At 37.1% G+C, this 24171-nt stretch overlaps 1 long non-coding RNA gene across 1 annotated transcript in view; it reads right to left on the reverse strand.

The window, feature by feature from the left end:
• Positions 1-21884, reverse strand: part of LOC141584290 (uncharacterized) — a 182294-nt gene extending 160410 nt beyond the window's left edge. Inside the window, exons 1-2 of the long non-coding RNA XR_012517252.1 lie at positions 21478-21884; positions 17375-17498 (exon numbers count right to left, since the gene is read on the reverse strand). This is a non-coding gene — a long non-coding RNA (uncharacterized LOC141584290). The remainder of the gene's footprint in view (positions 1-17374; positions 17499-21477) is intronic.
• Positions 21885-24171: the final 2287 nt, after the last annotated feature.

The raw sequence follows: 24171 nt of genomic DNA on the forward strand, positions 1-24171 counted from the left end.
AAACTTAGTTGGAATAAGAGCTCTTAACTCTCCCATCCTTTAAATCACTCAGAACTCATATATTCAGTATATATTTACATGTATCTATTTATCTATATATATATTATATTATACATATTACACACACACACACACACAGAGAGAGAGAGAGAGAGAGACAAATTTGAGAATTGTGGGTTAGATTTGAGGGAAGGGCTGATTAAGAGTTGAATGTTGACTCAGTCGAGGAATATGCCAAATAGACTCGAATTTACACCGTTAACTCTAACAAAAATGCAGAGTGGATCTGCAGAGTGGGCAATCTCAATAGACATGTGAAAATGAATAGGACATCTCCTAGGAGGATACGAGGTTCAGCAGCACTTTAAAGCAAACAGAGCTTTCGAATAGAAGAACAAAGGAAGAAGTGGCGAATTTCAGGTGCCAAAAGGTCCTAGAGATTTTTGCTATTCACGAAAGGGTCACCAAAAAGATGACTCTATCCCAAATGTCAAAGACAACGCACTTCCAGCGTTAGCTCAGGCACTCACTGTCCCCCCTCTGCAAATCCATTTGCCTGTTCCCTGGGTGTGTTTTAGCAATTTCAATCTTTAAACTTCCAGATACTTTACATAAACTGCTAATTGAGCTTTTATGATCCACGAACATCGTGGTTTTACCATTTAGTATGCTTATAGTTGTAAACAACACTGGTTTCAATTTTCGAGGCCATATTCTAATAGGCCACAAGATGGCGGCGTTCCTGCATCCAAGCAGATCCTTAAAGTGACCTGACCCCCATAAGTTTACATTAACAAACGGTCATTAGCCACATATGACTATTTAAATTTAAATTTATTAAACTAAGGTAAAATAAAAAGAATTAATTCTTCAGTTGCTCCAGCCACATATCAAGAACTCAATAGCCACAGGACGGCAGTGGCTACTCTATAGGACAGTGCAAAATAAAACATTTCCATCTTCACAGAGTTTTCTATTAAATTTTAAATTCGAATGTTTTCCCATTAAAAAGAGGTGGAGGCTTAAGAAATTGCTTATTCTTTCCACAAGTTGTAACACTGAACAAATAGAAACATTTAAATGTTCAGAATATTGGTCATGTAAATTGTGATATAAACGATATAATGAAATATTACATAGCCATTAAGAATAATGTTTCCTTAGAATGTGAAGGATGCTCATAGCACAACTTTAGGGACAAAATAGGAGGAAGTAAAGGTGTTTACATAAATACATATATGAAATATATTATTCAAAATGTGGCAGTTTTGTGCTATACATACATACACATTCCCTTGCATAATCAGAAAGAAAGAGATCATAATATTACCAAAGGTTAACTCTGGGTGGTGAAATTATGGAGGATTTTATTTTCCTTTCAGAACTTTCCTTTATTTTCCATTTTTCTCCCAAGATTAGATAAAATGTATCAATCAAAAATTGCCATTAAAAACAGTATAAAAGTTTTTGAACTTCAGCAAAAGTTAAGTGAGCTCTGGAAGATTCTGGTAATGCACTTTTTGAAAAACTTTAAAACATAACACTTAGAATTAAGCATAATTATTCTCACCAACGCAGTTTACAAGATCCGTGATTTGTACCATGTTGCTCTGGCCTGCGAGGGCGGTCTCTGATCCTCCCTGCAGTGCTACAGTAGTTTAATACCTGAACCCAGTGTTCCATTCTCCACGTAAACATTAGAAAGCAAATTGGCAACACATTTTATATTGTCAGACTGTCCTAAATGAGAGTTCCTATTGCTACTCCTTAACTCACATTGTTTTTTCATTTGCACTTACAGAAATGAAGGAGGCTGTGTGTAGGGTCTCACACTTATAATCCCAGCACTTTGAGAGGCTGAGGCAGGAGGATTGCTTGAGTCCAGGAGTCCAGTACCAGCCTGGGAAACATAGCAAGATCCCGTCTCTAAAAAAAAAAAAAAAAAAAAAAAAAATACACACACAAAAAAAAGTTCATGAAGAATCTGGTGCCTGGCTTAGGAAAGGAAGCTCAGTCTCTACTAGACCTCCATGCTTCTGTCTCTCCACTTCCTGCCTCTGGGCAGGGTGAGAGAAACCCCTAGACACAGCAGGCAGCCTGCTCTGTTGGAGCAGGTAGGCTTGGCTGAGATCTGAGCCTTATCAATTCCTCCTGAAGCTGGGGATGTATCATCATCACTCGTATTGTGGTTGCTACACAAAGAAGATGAGTAAATGAATATTCAGGAGACAATCAAAATGACAAGAAAGGCGAGAAGAATCAGAAGGTTTAGAAGATCCAAGTGTGAGAGAAGAGAGCCAGACAATCAAAAAGGTGCATAGGAAGCAGCACACTGGGACTGACAAAGGTTGACCTTCCAATTTTGCTGAAGACTGGCCCTATTTTTCTTCACATGAATATGAAAAAGTTATTACATTTAAATATATTGGTCCTGTAGTTTCAAAGCAGAGAGTTCTGCTTCTTTGTATATTTAAAGATACTGGTCAAGTTCTTTTATTTTTAAATTCAAACATTATTATAAAGAAACATTTTTTTTTCTTAATTTCCAAACTCAAACTCAGAACTGGGCAGTCTTTGTGTCCTAACACGGATCTAGGCACTTTCTGGGTGAGGAACCCAGTTGCTGAGTGCTTTGTTTTAATAATGTCTGTAAAGTACACAGTCATCTGGTAAATAAATGAACAGAGAAGCTAGAAAGCATTGACACAGCAGACTTGCCACTCTTATTGCTATTTTTACAATTTAATGACTTTTAAAGAGGAGACTTAAAACTTTCTACCAGTTTTTCAGCTTCTTAGGAAGGCAGGAACCTACAGCTTTGAAGTCTAATGGGAAAGAAACAAGAAAGAGCTGGGCATTCAAAACCTGTGCAGAGAATATTTTGAGAGATCTCAGACAAATTACTTCCTCTCCCTGAACCAGTTTCCATTTTCAAATGATTCATGTGTCTTTATTTCAAAAATTAGATCATTGGCTTTTCAGGTTGCATAGAATCATATCAGGAAAAAGATGTTTATAGATAAGTACGCCTATTTCATTGACCCTTTCCCACTAGAAGCTTCATGAAGCAATGGGGAAAATATGGTTTTACTATCAATGAAGGTTGCCCGGGAGAAATGAGGGCCTATGCTTTGTGAACACCTGGGTTTCATCATCAGTTCAGACTCTCCTGTTGAAAAGTAAATCACTGTAATGAGCTCTTATAGGTACAGTGAAGCTGAAGAAATGGCAACAGCATGCTGATTAACTGGAGAATCCTCTGTTCCTTAACTATCTTGCTTATGTCTGTACTCCACGGTTTTCAGGGCCCAAATATTTCATTACATCTCAAAGGGGCTGTTCTAACTATCCATTGCTGAATAAAAACTACTGCAGACTTAATAGCATAAAAGAACAATAGCTGTTTATGATTATCTTTCACAGTTTTGGGTGTTGACCATGCTTAGTAGACAGTTCTTGTTGCAGGTGTGAGTCACTTTGAAGCTTTTTCTCTCATGTCCTGGGAAGATTCAAATATCTGGAGGTTGGAACAGCTGGGACGGGATACCTAAAGAATTTCTCCATGTGGTCTCTCCAGCATGGTATCTTCAGGGTAGCTTATTTTTTGTATGGAAGCTCCAGTCTGCCACAGTATGTGTCCCAAGAGAGAGCCACAGAGAAGCCATACACCCTTCTATGACCCAGCATTATACAATTCAGCAGTGCTGCTTCCATTGCATCCTATCATTTAGAAGAATTGAGCTGCTGAATGCCATATTCAAGAGAGAAAAACTAAACTCCACCTTTCGATGTCTCTGGCTGTAGTGTGAAATGTTTTTGCCATTCCGAAATTTATGTGCTGGACACCTCATCCTCAGTGCAGCAGGTTGGGAGGCAGTGCCTGATGCAGGATATTAAGGCAATGAGAGTTCTGCCCTTAACAGTCGACTAGCGCCGTTATAAAAAGGGCATGTGGAAGTGGGTTTCCTCTCTTCTGGGGTATTTCTTTTCTCCAGAGGATGCAGCAATCAAGGCACCATCTTGGGAGTAGATTATAGCCCTCACCAAATAACTGAACCTGCTGATGCCTTGATTTTGGACATCCTGGCCTCCAAAACTATGAGACATGCATTTCTTATTTTTTTTTTAAAATAAATTACCTAGTCTCAGGCATTCTGTTATAGTAACACAAAGAGAACTAACACAACTGGAGTGTCAAAGAATTGTGTACATATTTTAAAATCTCTACGAAGACTCATTTCATCATGGGAAATTCATTTCTTTAACTCTAGTGGGATTTTACAGAGTCTTACAGCCAAAGTAGAATAATTGCAAGTAGTATAAAGAGCTTCATTTATGATCAGTTCCTTACATAACTAGAAATTGGCATACAAATCCATAAAAATTAAGGATTGAGAACACTAGGAGTAGAAAAAATATATCTGCAAAGGGGGAGAAGACTTACCAGAGCATAATAAAAGATATAGGTGTCTGGGTAAGAAACAGCTGCCCAAAGGCAAAATAAACCACAGGTCACCATGGCATTCCTGAGCTACAGCTTCTGTTGTGCCACCAGCCTTCAGTGTGACTTTGGTTGACAGGCCACTTCCCCTCTGGGACCTTGGTGTCCTCATTTGTAAAGTGTAACATTGAACTAGATAATTTCAAAGGCGCCTTATGGCTCTGATATTCTGCAGTCTCATTATTATTAATTTAAATGCTGAAACATTTTCTTAATAAGGAAGAAATTAAATGTTTTAACCCTTGGCTATTGATATCACCTGTTCCAACATTTGATGGGTTGAGATGAATCATTGAGGATGAAAGACACCATAGCTAAGGATGTCAGCAGAGGGGACAGCCACTTCTACCTTAGTTGACCATGGGAAGCTACAGCTGGCATATTTTAGGCAATTCAGATGAGAAAGAAAAGAACAAATGACATCTTTGGGCCTTCATTGGAAAAAAGTAGTCTAAAAGCATCAACTGCTCTCCTTGATGCTCAGAAACTGCCTACCCATTAATGAAGGCAAAAATGTAATTAAAAACAGTAGTTAGTGATTTGACAAAGTAAAGAAGGACTTCAAGAGCTGTGGACCTTTTGTTTTGTCCCTTAAGAATTTTTGGATATGTCATAATACAAAAAGAAAAAAAAAACATTTTTGCACTTTATTTAAAAACTATGCATTGTCTATCATACACCCTTCTGGGCCATGAGTTCCAGGGTCTGTTTATTTTCTCTGAACTATTTTGCACTTCTTTTTCAATTGCAGATAACTGACGGATATGCAGATTCTGTCTTGTCCAGCAGCACTTCCATTGGCTTCCCTCCCCACTGTGGAAAAAGTCTTTTTGCTTCCATTTGTAATTTGATTTCTCAACTCTACATGTTGGTGCTGTTTGACATTTACTTTGAACCAGTTCCCTTATGTGAATTAAATAAAATCGTTAACATATGTTTCATTCATATGAGTCATGAATTTGCTATTTTCTGATCATTATTTTTAATGAAGGTGGATCTCAATTTAGTTTAAAATAATAATTGGAGAGAGATTTAAACATTTCTTTATTCAAAATGAACAGGATTTTGGAGATGTGGGGACTGCCAACTTTCAAAGAGGAGAAAACATCCAACCCCAGATCTGTGGGAAGCAGTAGGAGAGTCTAACCAACGTGGTTACCTGTGGGATGGGGGAGAAAGGAGAAGTGAGCGAGGTGGCGGGGAAGGTGGGAGAAGAGAGCAGTAGTGGGGAAGATGCCAGAGGAAAAAGGCAAAATGTCAACTGAGAAATTCTATCTGGAAGAAAAGATTTAAAGAATTTTAAATCCATTCAGATCTACTGCTAAACTACATTGATCTTTGTTTACTATGCTTCAGAACCCTCTTCTTTCATCTTAAAGCTTTGTTAAAAGCAACTGCACCCACAGCTTTGCATTTGTGACTCTTTGGGCCATGAAATATGGAGCCGTTATCTTTCAATCCTAGAGCCACGTGGAAAACAGTCGCTGGGCTTGTGGCAGAGAGATGCAGATTGAAGTAAAGCCAAAACAAACAAACACACATAGGACCATAAGCCCTCTCACCTCCCAAATTCATACAAACATTGAGGGAACTTCACCTGGTACAAGGGAAGAATTATTGAGCTCTACTCCCATACAATTAAAGAAAATGGTGACAGAAGGATTGAAGATGTATTGATGTCAAGGGAGCTGAAATTTAGGTTACAGTGAAAAGAAAGTTAGTTTCTGATATGGTACATTCACACAATCTTTCTTCTACCAACAATTAAAAAGTGCAACTGCTTGTAGTTCTAGGTATTTGGGAGGCTGATGCGTGAGTATCTCTTGAACTCCAGAATTCAAGGAGGCTACAGTGAGCTGTGATCACACCACTTCACTTCAGCCTGGGTGACACAGTTAGAGATAGACCCTGTCTCAAAAAAAAAAAAAAAAAAAAAAAAAAAGAAAAGAAAAGAAAAGAAAAAGAGTGTGAAAATTATGGTTTTTTGAAGTCTGAGAATACTGTGAAAGGAAAATAAATCTTGAGACTCCAAAATCACCAAGCTAAAGAAGAAAATCAAGCTGGCAACTGTTTGAGGCAAACCTGCTTTCTATTCAGCCATCCCTCTGAGGCTCACCTGAGACAAATACATATCTTATTGCTTCCTCTGCTCTATCATTTATGTAAAAAAGCAGATTCACTTAGCTGGACTAAATTGTGTATTCAGTGGAAAGTAAGAGCAATAGCCATTGCCCCATGTTGTAGTTCCATAGCTAAGTTTCTGCCATCTTTTTTTTTTTCTTTACTACACCAGCCTGGGTTTGGTTTCTAAGTCAAGCCCTTTCAGGTTTGATACTTATTACTTCTGAAATAGCAGCAATTTGTCTTAGCTAAAATATAGTAATGAGATTTTAAAAGATTTTCTTTCGAGGAGTTCAATAGATTAGCTTAATGCAAAGCTAACATCCAAGGGGTGTGTGTGTGTGTGTGCGCGTGTGTGTGCGTGTGTGTGTGTGCGTGTGTGCACGTGTGTGCGCGTGTGTGTGTGCGTGTGTGCGTGTGTGCCTGTGTGTGTTTGTATTAAAAGACCTTCAGGTTTTGTTTTTGTTTTTGTTTTTCTTCTGGGACTTTGCCCTTCTAAGCAAAAGATATTTTTTTTCTCAGTTGAATGAATTCTGTTTCCTTCATTTACTTCTGATTTTCTCCTTTCTCTTGTCACCCTCTGCTGCATAACAGACCCTAAATAAGTTATAGTAAACTGCATTTCCTTAAAGAAAATGGAGAAGGTGCCAGACTCCCTTTTGCCGAGAAATCTTTGTTTTTCCTTATGGAACATCAAGAGTGTAAACAGTCAAATTCATTTCAGAACTTAAGCTGCTTGCTTTTGTATTGTGTTATCTGATGTTTTGGCTAAAATAGCAAAAGAAAGATATTTTCTTAATCTGATAAATGACATCTACAAAAACCAAACTATAACTCAAAAAACAGCAAAATTATAATAAATGCTATAAGGTTGAATAAGTTATAAGTTTAGTTATTTGCAGGTTAATTGATAGAGGTTTATTGGTCTTATGGAACAAAAAATCTGTGAGCCTGGATTCAGTGGCTCAGAAAAGTTAGGACTTGCACTTCTGTGATTCTTGTAAAAGGGTAAGATCACATAATAGTTAGGAACACAGATTCTGACATCAAACAGCTTTCATTTGAATCCTGACTTCACTATTTCTTAGCCATCTGACTTTGGTCAAGCCACCTCACTCTGTCTTTCTGTTGGTAAAATAATGGAAATAGTACCTATCCTCACAATGATTGCAATGATTGAAAGGGCCAATATATGAAAAGCACCTAGAGCAACATTTTACACACAGTGAATGTTGTATAAGCATTAGCTATTGCTAGGGGTTGAATGTGTTCCCCTTACATGCATATGTTGAATCTCTAACCCCCAATGTGATCCTATTTGAAAATGAGGCCTTTGGAGGTAATTAGGTTTAGATAATGTCATGAGGGTAGGGCCTTCATGATGGGATTAGTGCTGTCATGAGAAGAGACCAGAGAGCAGGCTTAATCTCTCTCTCCCTCTCTCCCTCTCATTCTCTATGTCTCAATTGAGTTATTATCCCATTAAATTAAAGAAAGTGGTGACAGAAGCATTGAAGATGTGTTGATATCAAGGTAACTGAAATGTAGGTTACAGAGAAAACGGAGTTAGGTCTCCAATGTGGTACATCACACAATCTTTCTTTTAAGAACAACTAAAATGTGTGCAATCGCCTGTAGTCCCAGCTACTCAGGAGGCTGAGGAGGCAGGATCACTTGAACTTAGGAGTCCAAGTTCTATAAGCAAGGAACAGGATCCTCACCAAAAACTGAATCAGCTGGCACCTTGATGTCAGACTACCCAGACTCCAGAACTGAGAAGTAAATCTCTGTTGTTTAAGTCACCTAGTGGTATTTTGCTAGAGGAGCACAAACTGATTGACACAACTGTTATTCATATTTTTTTATGCTGTTCAGTCCAAGGTCACAAGATGACTGCTGAATTCTAGTAATTATGCTATATTCCAGATACAAAAAGGGAGAGAAGAACCAAAAAAAAAAAAAAAAAAAAAGGCTATGTCAGTTGTTACTGGTTTTTTTTTTTAATAAGAAGAGCAAATGCTTTCCTAGAAATCACACATTTAAAAAAATTAAAAAAACAAACAAACTTTCCTTTAGATTTTTTTTGGGCAAAATTGAAGCTGATCCTGAAACAATTACTTGCCATATGAATGTTGGCTTATCATTTTTTTTTGTGGGGGCAAGAATAGAGAACTTTGCATTTACCTAAACAAGCAAAAGTTCTATTAGCAGAGAGAGCTGGTGTAGGAAAAGAACACAGAGCATGCAGATAGCAATGTCTGCCACACATGTTACAGTCTATCTTTACCCTGTAGGGAAAAATTTTGGCTTCACTGGAAAGCTTTGAACTCCCTTCCTAGTTATCTGATTCTGATTCTGTGGGAGCTATTTTACAACTTTGTAAATTGTAGATAACTGATAATGATATAGAATAACTCTTGTCTATAGTTCTGTATATTGGTAGATTTTATTACTGAGAAAGTCAGTTTCCTTCTATTTGCATACTCACTGCAATGTTCATGAAACATAAATGTGTCTGTTCTTTACATTCACCTCTGCACTGATTGCAACATCTTACCAATTTCCTCATGAATGAGTTAAATGAAAACCTTTAACACATTCATCTTTTTATATCTCTGTTAGGCTTTGTAAGCCATTATTTTACTTCTTTTCTTAAAATTTTATGGTAACAGCCAGAAAACTATAAATTTATAAAATGAATAGTTGGTTTGTTTACTTGTTTGTTTATTTTTACTCTCAGGTACCAACACTGTGCCTAAACATTAGTAGCTCAGCTAATATTTCATAAATGGATAAATGAGTAGCATCAGGAATGAGATAAAAAAGCAAAAGAGCTGTATGGTAGAATTACTGTTTATGAAAATCTTATATTTGATGGGAATATCTCTTAAGCATATACAATTATTTTGCTTCTTTTGGTTTGTAACCTGCAATTAATATCCTACTGTGTAAACTTCTTCAGGGAGAGCCACTATTCAAATAACTAATACAGGTTTATAATCTGGGATACATTTTCTTTGTGATTTTAGTTTATGAAATAACTTTTGAATTAGACTCCCAGAGGAAAGTTAATATAGTGTCTAGAGAAAATACATTTCATGTTGATTCATGTTATTTAGATTAACTTTCTTTTTATTGTAAAAGCAATACATGCTTATTTTAACCAAATATTCAAAAGTGTACAAAGGAAAATATATTATTACTGTTATCAAGTTAGTAAGATTTAGGTTATCAGGGTTAAAAATTTGGTGTATATCCTTCTACATCTTTTTCTAGAAAATGGATCTAAGAATTGTATGAACATTTTTGCACCCTCATTTTTTTAGCTGCGTAGTTTACATCAGATTTGTTAACAAATCGGAATCCCAGTTTCTATGTGTATAAAAAGATGATAAAAATGTACCTGAAAAGGATCATGCAAGTGAAGCCCACAGCACAGAGTCTAGGTAATCATGGATGATCAAGAAAAACTAATAGTAACATCAAATAGGGGAAGAAACTCAAATTTCTCAAGGACTGTAAACAGCCCTTTCCTTTGAATCTCTTTAGATTTTTAGTTATCAACTAACATTATAAAAATATGCTAGGCAGATTGAATATGCAAATGGACAATGTTCACACCACGCATTATGGCAGAACTCTGACCCACAGCCTCAGCAGCAACAAGCACTGAAAGCCAAATGACTACCTCTGCAGCAATTGGCCCAATGAAATTAGGGCTTGGTCAATGACTGACGGCTTCCCTGTATGTTGTCCCAGCTTCCATTTGAGGACCAACCCGTGAAAGCCAAATACTCTTCACACTAATCACATAAGATGCTATGCCTTTTGTTAGCACCCTCCAGCTTCCCCTTAGCACTGCCGTTCACTCTAAAGCGTTTCCTTCATGCCTTTGAGTCTCTGCAAAATTTAAGTGATGGTGGCTGACTTTCTTGCTATAGCAAGCTCTGAATCTGTTTGTTCTAATTCGGGTACTCTTTATTCCCACAGAGTGCATATCTCTGGATTTGAGAGCACAGGAAAAAAAGATAATATTGAAATTTTCAGCACTTTGCATGTTTCAAGCTTTGAAGAAATTATCACAAAAGTTTTTCCTAAGGGCTGCCTTCCATCACAGAGGAATGAGATAAACAGATCCAGAGAAAAGCAGGCAAGCTTTGCAAGGGTATGATAAAGAATCTGAAAAAGAGGGTTGCTGATGGCACCATTTCACTCTCTTGCTCTACAAATATAAATCAGAACCATGAGAGATGCTGAGAAGAGATAAAGAAGTATGCATCCCTAAACAATAATCCTGCAAAACAAAACAGCTGATCACACAAATTGTTGACCCTAAGCAATCTCAACAAGAAAACTTTGCAGGTCTTCCTTGAGATAGTGGAATTTCAACCTCCCCACAGTGCAACAAATTTGCTTTGCAGCAGAGTGAAGTAAGTTGGCATATAAAGCAGAACATTTTGAAATATTTTAGAGAAACCTCAACAAAGCTCTTAATGTTTAACGTTATTCAGTGCTTTACTCATGGACTGAACTAGAATAGTTATTAAGTATTAGGCATTCCTGGGCAATTGTATGAAATAGATACTGTTCAAAGAGAATTTTAAGAAAAAGGTAAAATAAAACTCATATTGACTGAACACATAATAAAGATATCATTTGATTCACATAATGAGAGGGCACTAGTCAGAAGTTATAACTGGTTCGAACCAAAAGATAAAACAACAATGATTTATACGGGTGAAAGAGATCTCAACATGACTTGCAAATGGAGCAATACTGATTTTTTTCAATGGCAGGTTGGGGGTGAGTAAGGAAGTCAAAAATCACTACTTGACAGGAGAATATTTGAGCACCACAAATTCTAACACATCAGTTAAAAGGGCCTAAGAGGAATGCATTTCAAACTCTAGATACTTAAAACTGAGTTCAGGCTAGGCACAGTGGCTCAGTACTTTGGGAGGCCAGGAGGGGGGATCACAAGGTCAGGAGTTCATGACCAGCTTAGCCAACATGGTGAAACCCTGTCTCTACAAAAATACAAAAACCCAGGCACGGGGGCTTGTGCCTATAATTCCAGCTACTCAGGAGGCTGCAATCCTAGTTACTCAGGAGGCTGATACAGGAGAATTGCTTGAACCCAGGAGGTGGAGGTTTCATTGAGCTGAGATCTCACCACTGCACTCCAGCCTGGGTGACAGAGTGAGACTCTGTCTCAAAAAAAATCAAAAACCAAAACTGAGTTCATCCCCCTACTTTCCACCCTGCCTCTGCATTTCTGTCCCCAAGTTTATTATTTACCTTTTATATTTGAGGGTCTAGAGCTTTCATTCAGTGATATGTATTGATTCAGCTCCCTGTGCTGGGCCTTGCTTTATGCCAGAAGGATTCTGAGATGACAAAACTTGCTCCTTATTCAGATGATATGACACATTCCTGTGTTTCACTCAGGTATACATGTCAAAAGCAGTAGATGGAAGGAATAAATGTATTAAGGTCCCCAGGCTGGGAAAGCACCACAGAGTCCTGCTGGTATTATAATGTCTGGTTTTCATTCTTCTTCTGATTCTGTGAGTGTAACAGTGTTGGTTTCCTGGTCTGAAGCAAGCAGCAAATACAGCTCTTTTGGTTAGCAGGGCAAAACTGAGGATGGTCAGGATGATCTGATGGGAAGGTACAGTTGTAAAAGCATCCTTGCTGTTAAAGCCTAACCAGCTAAAGACCACCAGAGACAAGCTTTAGGTTGGACAAAATCAGATTTAATGATTCAGTGCAGTGAGAAAGGACACTCCCCAGAAAGGATATGTTGCTGCTACCCAAAATGAAGAAGGGAATTATCTTTTATAAGGTTTGGGTTCCTGATAAAGTATTCGGAAGAGGGTCTCATTTCTGCATTAGATACTATTTCTGAGGTAGTAGAGGGAACAATTAACTAAGGATTCATTGTTGCCATGATGTCAGAGAGCCTAGCAACTTGCTATCTCCAGAAATAGGAAGAACAGAAGGTCTAGAGGCATATTGGTAAGAAAGTAGTAGTCACTCAGAGGTGGAGTCATTTTGGCATTAAAAACTTCTCAGAAGTACACTGTGAATGTTTCAAAGAAAGCATCTGAATGTTAATGCATGCCAGTTCAGAGTTCCTTCTCAGTGGTGGCAATTCCAAATGGCTATGTTAGCCTTATTCCCCAGGCAGGGCTTGAAAAATCCAAAACAACAAAGAGAGCTTTCACAAAGTATTGCTTGAGGTTGTTGAGTTGCAGAAAAAGAACCATTTTCTCTGAGAAACTGTGAAAGAAAAAAGCAACATTTCAGATTTTGCTGCCAAAAGTAATCCTCTGGTGTCTCTGAAATGATTGTTTTTATAAGTAAATTGGACATTTTCATTAACCACTCAAATTTCTCTGAAGGTGGAAAGTAGAGGCAGCGCGGGGATCCAGTGACAGCTGAAGGAGATGGAGGTCACATATACCTTTGCCACATCTTGAGATTTAGTGACCTGGAAGTTTGGGCATCTGTCCTGGAGGTTAGCAATGGACTCAGAGATGCTACTAGCATCATATTACTGTGGCTACAAGTTGGCTCTGGGAACTAAAGATTTACAATAAAGTGTCCTAAAACCTATTTGCTGACCTCCACTGCATGTAGGGAATTGGGTGTGTCTAGCCAGAGAAAGACCAATAGCCTGGGACAGGACCTTTTGATCTGGGTCCTCAGGAACCAGCAAAACCCATATTAATCTAAGGTAGCCTGAAATGGAATGACATAAGATGACATTCTCAAGTCTCTTCCGGTCAACTGACTCCTTAAGAGATGAAGGCCTTGACCTAGAAGCATCTTCTTGCAGTTCCTTTGAAGACCCTGCTGGATACTCATGTACTCAGGTCTTACCTTTTTTAACCACCCTAGCTTCCCCTCCATCAATAGTTTTATTCACAGCAGCTCAAAGACCCTCTCAGTACTCTTGCAGCTGTGTTTAGAAATATCAGCTGAATAAACACGAGATATGTCAAGCTATCTTTTGAAATTAGGCTTGTGAAGGATGGAAATTTTCATAACAATTATGTTCATGTCTCAATATATAACATCCAAATCCAGCATGAAGAACAGTATATCTGATATATATATATATATATATATATATATATATATATATATATATAATGATATAACTATATATACCAGGTATATATATAAAACAATACCCATAAAGTTACTATAGTACATATAAAAGTAGCAAAATATTTCCAGTGGAGTTATGATAAAAATGGCAACAGCATGCACTATGTGAAAAGCATTGCCCTAAATAATTTGCATGTATTAACCCATTTAATCCTCAAAACTACTCTGTGAAGTAGGTACCGTTATTATCCCTCATGGCGAATGAGGAAACTGAGTTTTAGGATATAATAAATAAAATAAATATAATCAATAAATAAAATGTCTGTTAATGAAGACAAAGATTTTTATCTATAGGCTATATCTCATGCTTAGTATACAGTCCTATTGCTTTGAGAGTGAAATCTATTTGTTTCTTGAAGCTACATTTGTCCAGTCACTTCCCTCAAAGGCTACTAGAGATTTCCTATTTGAAATGGGAATCCTAAAATGGAAGGTAAAGAGCAATTTCAGTCATACATGACTTAGTATTATACATTCTAAGAAAAGTGTGGTTAGGTGATTCTAACTTCGTTTTAACATCATAGAGTGTAGTCACACAATCCTAGATGGCATGGGCTACTACATACCTAGGCTACATGATATAGCATGCTGTTCCTAGGGCACATACCTGTAGAATATGTTATTGTACTGAATACTGTAGGTAACTGTTACATAATGATAAATATTTGTGTATCAGAATGCTGCTAAACATAGAAAAGGTACAGTAAAAAATACAGTAGTATAATCTTATAGGAACACAGTCATATATGTGGTCTGTTGTTGACAAAAACTTTATAAGGCACGTGACTGTATAAAGAGCATAATTTAGCAAGAAACTGGAAAAAACACTGAAATTTCCTCCCAAATAGAATGAATAAATTATAGTAAAAAATTAAAATATTATACATGTGGGTAAATCTCACAAAATTATGCTAAAAGAAAAATATCAAGTTACAGAAGAATATGTGATAACATTTACATGTAGTATAAACTTATACAAAGCAGTACTAAATGTTTCTAGGGATACATGTAATGTAGTAAAAGTATAAAGAAATGCTTGGCAATAATAACTGTTAAATTCAGGACTACAGTCATTTGAAGGGAGGAGGAAATGAATGTGATTGGATAGGAGTAAACAAAATTCAAATGTACTGTTTCTATTTCTTTAATTGCACCATGACTCTTTTCAAATTATCATTCTTCATTTTCTCATATATATAATATTTTAAATAATATTTTGAAAATTAAAAACAATTACAATTTTAAAGAAAATCTATAATTCTTGGCCAGGCACTGTGGCTCACACCTGTAATCCCAGTACTTTGGAAGGCCAGGCGGGCCGATCATGAGGTCAAGAGTTTGAGACCATCCTGGCTAACATGGTGAAATCCCATCTTTAATAAAAATACAAAAATTAGCAGGGAGTGGTGGTGGGTGTCTGTAGTCCTAGTTACTCAGGAGGCTGAGGCAGGAGAATCACTTGAATCCAGGAAGTGAAGGTTGCAGTGAGCCGAGATCGCACCACTGCATTCCAGCCTGGGTGACAGAATGAGACTCTGTCTCAAAAAAAAAAAAATCTATAATTCTTAACACCTACTTTATTCAAGGGCAAGGAGGATGGGAAATAAGACTCTGGGGTCCACAGAACAAAGAAAAGGACAGCATCTCTCATTCACTGACTGATTTTTAAATGCTATTTGTTTCAGATAGAAAAAATTTCATCCATCATTTGATTATGTACATCAGCTTTTACATTTTTAATTAGATAATTTGCATGTCTTATATTTTGCTATCACAAAAATATTAAACTCAGAACAATGCCATCTGGAAATACAGAGAGCATATGCTTATGCACTTCAGAATTTTAACTGTGAGTGAAAATTATTGGACTTTTCCAGGTTAGTTGATGTCTACCCAGACAATCATGGCCTGATGTAGTTTAATTGCTTAAAATGAGAGTCTCATGTATTGAAGTGAAGGACATCCAGGGTTAAGATGGTCATGTTCCAGACTACTTTGTTTTGAACACTGAAGCTATGCCTAATTTGTAAGCATGCAATATGCAGCACAAAGCATTTTATGAAATGTGAATAAAAGCTTAATTCCCCTGACCAAGTGAACAAACACCTTTTGGCTAAGGAGACCCCAGAGAAATCTTAACAACAAAGTTTTCTAGCCATGATGGAAGGGGAGGTCAGTCACGCCTCATAACACCCCCTACCTCTCTAACTGCCATTAGACTTTTTTTTTTTTCTAAGAGTTAAACAGAAACCGTCCCTGGAAAACAAGGAAACACTCACTCCTCCACTGAGTTCAGCCAACAGCTTGGCACCTTGGTGGGATTCCCCTCCCCTTTTGTGGTTTTGACACAATAACTGATCAACATTCCTTCCTGATAAGTGACCATCAGCCATGGAATGGTCCTGGCAGGTTCACGGAAGCTGTGTACCGAGCATCTCCGTGTGCTCCATTTCACATATTCACATATAGAGCCTAATTTTATTGCATTTTCACATTAAGTCTCTACCCCAAAATGAACATGGGACTATATAACGTACATGTTTGCTTACCACACATGCTTGTGACTTCCCCTCGTGAACAGTCCTAGCCCTTCCTGCAACCTGATCAGTATTTCTAACTTATCCACCAAGTATAAAACTCCTGTGACACCCTCCCTCCCTCCGAGTTTCTACTTGCAGTCTCTACCAGAGACTATGCTTACCAGCCTTCAAGTTGTATCACTTCATAAGAAATAAAGTTCTGTGTTCCAAATTTATAGATTTTGTGATAAGTTGACAATTTCCATCTCTCACTCCCTGTATGGTTAGGTTTAGGGCACTTGTCTGTGGTAGGCATTACAAGTTTAGTCTGTGACCAAGGTTAGGGTTAGCCTTTTAACAGGGCTGGGGTCTATATGACATACGATTAATAACAAAGGCTGAGGAGTAGAGCGCTGCAAGATCAACACAACAGTTAATTGTCTCATTCCTGTTTCCCCTTAAAGAAGAGTCAGATGAAGACAGATAATACACCATTAAAGTGTATGGAGACACACGGTCTGTAAATTATTTGTTCAAAATGGAATTTAGCTGACATTGGAATGCTTCCCTCACGGGAACTGGAGACTAACTTTGTTCTGATTATTTAAAGTGCTTAAACCAACTGTGAATCTGCAACAGCGGAGCTCATTTTCTGCTGAGTCCCACACTCTTCTTGCACACCCACCCTAGACCCTGGGCTCTAGCAGTCAAGCTTATATTTCTGGACTCTGGCAGTGTGTAATTGGACTAGAATTTATCATCTTGGCAGGCTTTTGAACATGACTGTATTTGGTCTTACATATGAAAAGGTAGAAGAGCCAGTCTGCAAAGAGTGAGAAAGCTGAACTAGCAAAGAGGGAGAGACCTATGATTACCATTAGAGTGAGAAGATGACAGGGAGACCGGGACCACATCGGGCCAAGATGACTTCCCAGTTTCTGGATCAATAATCCTCCATTAATCTCCCCCTGGCTTATTAAAATGTATTTCTCTTGCAACAAAACGTCCTACTGAACACAACTGGAATATATAACAGATAATTCAGGGAACTTACTACCTTCTAGTACAGGTATTCATTGGTAGCTCTCTGTGTCCTCTCACTGGTGTCCCATCCAGGCAACATTTTCTCACTTTGGTACATGGTTGGTGGCCTGTGAATGTTTGCTGCCTCTCCGGTGGGGCTACAAAGCCAAAAGGTAGACTTAGACATTCAACTGTTGTTTGAAAGTTTTTCTAAACCATGTGAGTCTACTTTCCAGCCTCAAAAAGGTCAAGCAAATGACAATTATTGAAAAGGAAGGAAAACATTTATTGGCCACCTATTGTGTCCAAGTATGGGGATTATAAATGTAACTAACAGAACAAAGGAATGAAATCCAAGTAGAAAGTGGTTATCATATGGTTATCATATGACTTAAACAGAGGTTGAAATTCACATTGCCCAAGTAGCCAAAAATGTGAGGAACAAAATCTGAGAGAGAAGGAAACTAGAGGGAAGTAAGCCTCAAAATCTGCCACAATCTCCCCTCTAAGCATTTGCCAACTCCTAAATTAAAAGCCTGATTAGTACAAATAGAACAAGCAGAAGATAGTTGGTCAAATGTAGAAGATTTGAACAATTTGGCTTAATTGACATATTCAGAACACCCCAATCAACAATTATTAGTATGATTATTAGTTTTAAATAATCCATGGGTTAGAGGATGACTCATAATGGAAATTAGGAACATTCTGAACTAAAAAAATTACATTATAACCTATGATTTGCACCTAAAGCAGTGTTAGAGAAATATAAGTATAGTTTTAAAAACAGTAGAAAAGCAGAAAATAAATTGTGCCTTAATTTTTTCCTCAACTTGACTAAACTTTACACTGGTTTCTTCTTGAATCTAAGTCCCTGTCCTCCATCCTCTTCGAATAACTACTCCAGAAAACTCCTTATTGTAAAATATTTCTTTGCACCTTTGAAATTTAAATCTGTTAAAAAGTCTCTTGTCAGTTTCACAGCCCAGGACCCTTCCTCAAGTACGGGGAGCTAGCCTTTGAAATGTAATCATCACGAAGAAGTGGCCTCTATATCCCAGTATCAGTTGTAGAGTAGGAGCTTATCTTCAGAGTGTCTTTTTCTACTGTCACAAAGATAAGAGAAAGTTTACTTTTCCTTTATGTAAAGCCAATTAGCAAACACAGATGGTCTGTAGTTTCACAGACCAGCTCCTGAAAACTCTCCTGCCTTTTCTTTCAGCTGTGCTGTCTCTCCTCTTGCAGCAATATTATCGGAATCATACCGTGGTGATATAATCAGAATCAACTTCTGTCTTCTTATCTTGTCAAATACAATCTTTTCTTTGTTTCCATTTTAAAAGGACAGAGAAAAAACACAATCTTAAGAGATTATAGGTACTGCAAGTGACACTACTGCCTCTTCCTACCATGAAGCCAGAAGATTAAAAGAATCAAAGCAAGTTTTAATGATTGGAGGTTGAAGCAGAGCAAGAATCTCAGCACAACCAGTTTAGGAGAAAGATTTTCTATATGGTCCAGCCCAGCAACTGAAACTTCATCACCGGGTGGGGGAAGAAATTTGCTTTTATACTCTATTTTATGTAGTCTGGAATGTCATGCATCATAAGATATACGACTGCTGTATTTTGGGAAAAAATAAAGCCTTTTTAATTAACATATCAAAATCCTAATAAAATAATACACATATATCCATAAAGTTACATAATATTTTTCTCTTCAGTAACTAGCTTTTCATTTAATCATCTTTAAAATCTCTTTTGGACTCAGAAATTATGATATCTTCATGCTGCTTTTTGTTAACTGTGCTTATGAGCTTAATTTATTGAGTCCTTTTAAGTCTGAGGCTTGTGGAAGAACATTAAGTTTTCATATGTGTTTATTGTTTGGTCAAACTTATTTTGTATTTTTCTTTCTAATAACTCATGTATATCCTGATATTTAACCAATGGTTTTGACAGAAAAAGGGCCTATGTTTGAATGTTAGAATTCTATGAACCACTAATCAATCACAAAAACCTTTCGTACTTGAAACTCTTGAAAATTATTGTAATCTGAGATATTTAGCAGTTCATACTACCTTTGATTATTAACAGGCAGCCTTCTGTTAAATCATGAATTTTTTGCTATAATGATTCTAGTGTAAATCTTCAAACACATTTTAAGTACCAATTAAAGATGCATAACAAATTAAAATGTGCTATCAATGATATGACTCAGTAGGATTGAACAGAAAATTTCTCATGTGTTAAAGTTTACAGATGTGTGACCAGTGATTTTTGCGTCACAGCTCTTCTGTCAAATTTCTTTTATTATTAGTTACACATTTAAAACTAATAAACTTAAAAATAAGTGCTCTAGAATAAAGAGCATATTAAAACACAGTGTTAAGATTTTTCTTTGATTGATCCTTCTACTAGAGAATTTATGGATATATCAGACATACATTTGTACATTTCTGGGTCCTCTCAATATAATACCACTCATAAACACCCCCCATTCCACCATTATTTTCAATACCCAGCTACAAATTATTTCAGTGAAAAGAACTTACATGTAGGGATGTTTTATTCTTCCAAGGTCTTTCAGGTTTCAAAAAATAGAAGGTTGCATTGTACAAAATAGGTAGTAATGTAGGAAAACTGTGGTGAACGCTTACTGAGTTTTCAGCCTAGAACTTTGTTCCCATAAAGTGGCTTCTTTTTCTAGCCACACAAGGAGAATGGTTGCTTTCATGCACAATGAAAAGCCTTCCCTGGGAATATGGAATACACAGTGGTGGAGGTTTTGTCTCTGTGATGGTCAGACTGTAATGTGAAGACTGAGAGCCACTGTATTTTAGGCTCAGACAATGAGAGAAGTAGAAGAAACTGGCATACTATTTCCTCTTAAAAAGAAACTCCCAGAAAAGGGACTGAAGCAAGGAGAGATGCAGAGATAGTATACAGAAATCAGTCTCATGACTGTAGCCCTGGATACAGGTCCTTCATTGTATGCAACACTTTTTCTTATATTGATTATGTGAGACAAGCTCTTATCTTTATGGTAAAATAATATATTTGTTGCTTAAGTAAATTGAGCTGCATTGATTGCTTCTAATAAAAGAGAACTCAGAAACTATCACATAAAACTGAAAGTGTTTTAGTTCAGGATACAGCAGACCTTCTGGTATCCCATGAAAAGTAGAGTGCTCAACTTTTACAAAGCAGGCACTCTTATTTCTTATCCTTGTTACCTCCTCTGTCCTTTGACATGGCTCTGGGAATGATTGTTTATAGAATAAATGAGTAGATGGATAAATTTATGTCTGTACTTTTTACTTCCTTTTGCCACTTCTCAAAATGTTGGTATTCAGATTTTCAAAGATGAAAATATCTTTGCCATGTTTAGACACTAGCAAGTGTAGAATGTGGGTTTTAAGCAGATGCCTCAATCCGGGTCACCTCATCACCAAGAAAATCCTAGGCACCTAGCCCTAGTCTAAACAGCTACTGCCAGAGTAGTAAAATACCGTAGTATAAAGTATGGTAATCTTAAATAATAGTCCACCTGTAGCAGCTTTGCTCAGAGGTGGCTGCATAACTGGCAGGCACTTTTAAGTTTCCTAACTTACCAAACACATGCAGCTGCTTGTGTGCTGTTTTAAAAAAATATACATCTGACAACGTCTTGTTGATTTATACATGTATTTGTGAAAACACCACACATCTTCCCTTTTCCTTCACTAACAGTCATTGCCAATTTCACCCTCCATTCCCCTGTTGCCAAATCACAAAAAAGAAACTCAAAAGAACACAATCTAACGTCCCCAAATGACTAGTTTCTTGGGGAGAACAACAATCACATAACTTTTATTAAATACTCTTCTGGATCAGACTTGTGTAATTATAAGCATCTCTAGTATTTGGAACACCCATGAATTATAGAAGAATTATCTAGGTATTGAATTTCATGGACTAGATATGGTAGGCTATAATAGGTTTGCTAATTCTGTATTTTATTAAAAACAAGACCAAGCAAAACAAAATACAATCATCATCATTTATAAGTATAAGACATTCTAATGTCTCAAAATATTTGAAAAACATAACCACAGGTGAAATAAATTAAGTAAATTTAGCTTTATAAAGTACTCACCAAATTCCTTATTTTTCTGTTCTTGGTGCAGCCAGTGACGATTTGAGAAGGACTAGCACAAAGTACATAGTACAAGCATTTCAAAGCTGCTGTTATATAACCCTCAAGATTTCCCGAGGTGGAAAAAAGACCTTCATTCATTTAAATCAGAACATCAGTAGACATTTCTTCCCACTTGGATGATTGTTTTCCTTCATCATAAGAGAATGGAGTGTTAAAAACATGATATGATAGCTATTAGACTGAATTTCTCTTACACTGAAAAAAAATCTGTCCATAATGAAGAAGTAGCAGTGGCACCTACAGGCTCTGTGTGTTCACTTGCTGATGAGACTCCAAATGTTTCAGACATAGCAGATGCATATGATGTTCCCCCAGGACTCTCTCACAAGTTTTCTTTGTATCAGGTTCCCTTCTCTCCCCCTGAAAACAGATCCCACTCTGTTAACCCCTAAGGCAGCCACTGAATTCAATGCTGTCCCATAGACCACTGTGTTTAGGTTGTCAATTCTTGGTTTTAGCACAACTGGCATCACTGACAGCCAGCCAAGAGTTGGTAGAAACCATAATAGCATATCATGCTAAACAAAGGAAAAGGGAGTAAGGGGATATGATAATATCGACAACAGTATCGACCATTTCTCTGTGGAGTTGCTCATGTGGCCAAACAAGGGCATGAGAGGCAACACAAAACATGTCTAACTGTGATGACTCACTAGCCAAGAGTGACTCTCCTTGAATCTGAGCAGAATATGAACACTTTTCTAAGTGCGGAGCAGTTAGAAAAATGGTGGTGAAAGACTTAGAATTGAGTTGGAGATACTAAATTTGATCCAAGATAAGATGAAGAAGATTTAAACTCAAGACCTTGCTGAAAAACCAAGTTGACAGGAAAGCAGTGATAGAAGTAGCCAGAAACAGCCAGCTTCTGCAGAAAGCTTGGTATCCCGGTAAAATGGAGATGAAGGATGACAAGGAACCCCTACAAAACCACAACTCAGAAAGAAATGGACAAGACTCAGAAACCTGCTCTCCTGCTTCCCACCTTTAAAAGGGCCACAGAAACTAAGCTTGGGCAAGTTGCAACCTGTTATGGCTGCTGGTACTTGTCATTCTATTTCAGGTTGCTTGGGCCTATGAAAACAGAAGACTTGCAGATTTCTGCCATTCTAACAGATGCATTTTTGTCATACTCTCACATTTCTAAAATCAAAAAGAATATTGTAATCACTATGTACTCTTTTATGGAAGCATCATTATTAATTCAGTGGTGCATCATAGTGATTCCATTTTATAATGACAGCACCATGGGACTGAGGGAATAATATCTCAAAACTTCATTTGTAATTTAGAAGAATGTTCTAATGGTTCTTTGGACTTCAGATTTCTTGTTTCCAGGACTAACTGCTACTGTAGCCTCAAGAAAGAACTGGAATAACTACAATAGAGGAGTTAAATCTATGCAAATCTGAAAAGTTTGTAATATTTCTTTGACCTTTATTCTAGACAATAAAAATATAATTGGCAGTTATTGGGAGGAGAAGGAGGTGAATTGTTTACATCAGTATAGTTTTGTGTTCTGTGCGTTATGGTTTTTAGAGCAATACTGACACCTCTGTTCAAATAAATTAAATGCCCTTTCCAACAGACTCTCTTGACATGAAAAACTGCATTTCTTTAACTCCCCTCTCCCAAAGCAACTCAGCTGAAGGAACAAAACCCTAAAAGAGCATAGTAAAATTCATCTTTAATTAACCTGCCACAAGTCCCTATGACAAACTTTATCAGATACATAAAATTTGGGTCAAATCAAAGAGAAGCACAAAAGACGCTTCCCATGGTAAGCTCAGTACAGAGATCTGAATATAAGACAAAAGATAGAATAATGCCCTGAAAACAACTCTTTTTTGAAACAATAAAGGTAGGGAGAGATGCATAGAAAATTGCCCCACTGGAGTGATTTTATTTTACTTTTTGTGCTGAAAATTTTAAGCATATACAAAAGGAGATAATATCATGTAATAAATCACATGTCCATTACCCAGCTTTAACAATATTCATCTATAAATGAAGCAGGCAAAGTAGATGTAGAGATATACTAGGTGTTTGGTAGTGGATCAATCATTATCAAAAATTAACCTAGTTTCTGTATTTTTATTTATATAAATGACACTCAAAACAAAACAAAAATTCTATGGCTAAAGTCATTGAGTTTCTTAACTCACAAAGAATCCCAAATGATACAAGATAAGCAGGGCAAAGAATATTGGATAACAAGGAGCTGAGACCTAGGTTTGCAATTTCAGATGAAAGTCAATAGAGATAATTCCATAAGCATACAACAAAATGTTTGGGAGATGAGGTCACTGATTTTCCAACAAGGTAACTTGCTCTCCTCAAGCAAGGGAAAGGACAAGCTTTAAAGTAACCACACATTTCTAATCAAGGGAGCACACACAGGCCTGAGGCAGATGGTATTTCAAATTTGGCAAGTGCTAAGAAAGAACTTACCCAAATTAGAGTTACCAGCTGACAGCTGCTCGTTTTGCCAGTTCTAGATTCCGCTGCCACCTCCCACGCCCAAGCAATACAAAATCTATCAGATATTACAAACCACCAATACACAACCTGCCAACACAGGCACTAAATAGAAAATGGAAAGTATCCAAGGAAACAGAGAAGAGTTGAGTAGAA

This window comes from Saimiri boliviensis, chromosome 1, assembly GCF_048565385.1.
Source record: "Saimiri boliviensis isolate mSaiBol1 chromosome 1, mSaiBol1.pri, whole genome shotgun sequence".
Lineage (NCBI taxonomy): Eukaryota > Metazoa > Chordata > Mammalia > Primates > Cebidae > Saimiri > Saimiri boliviensis.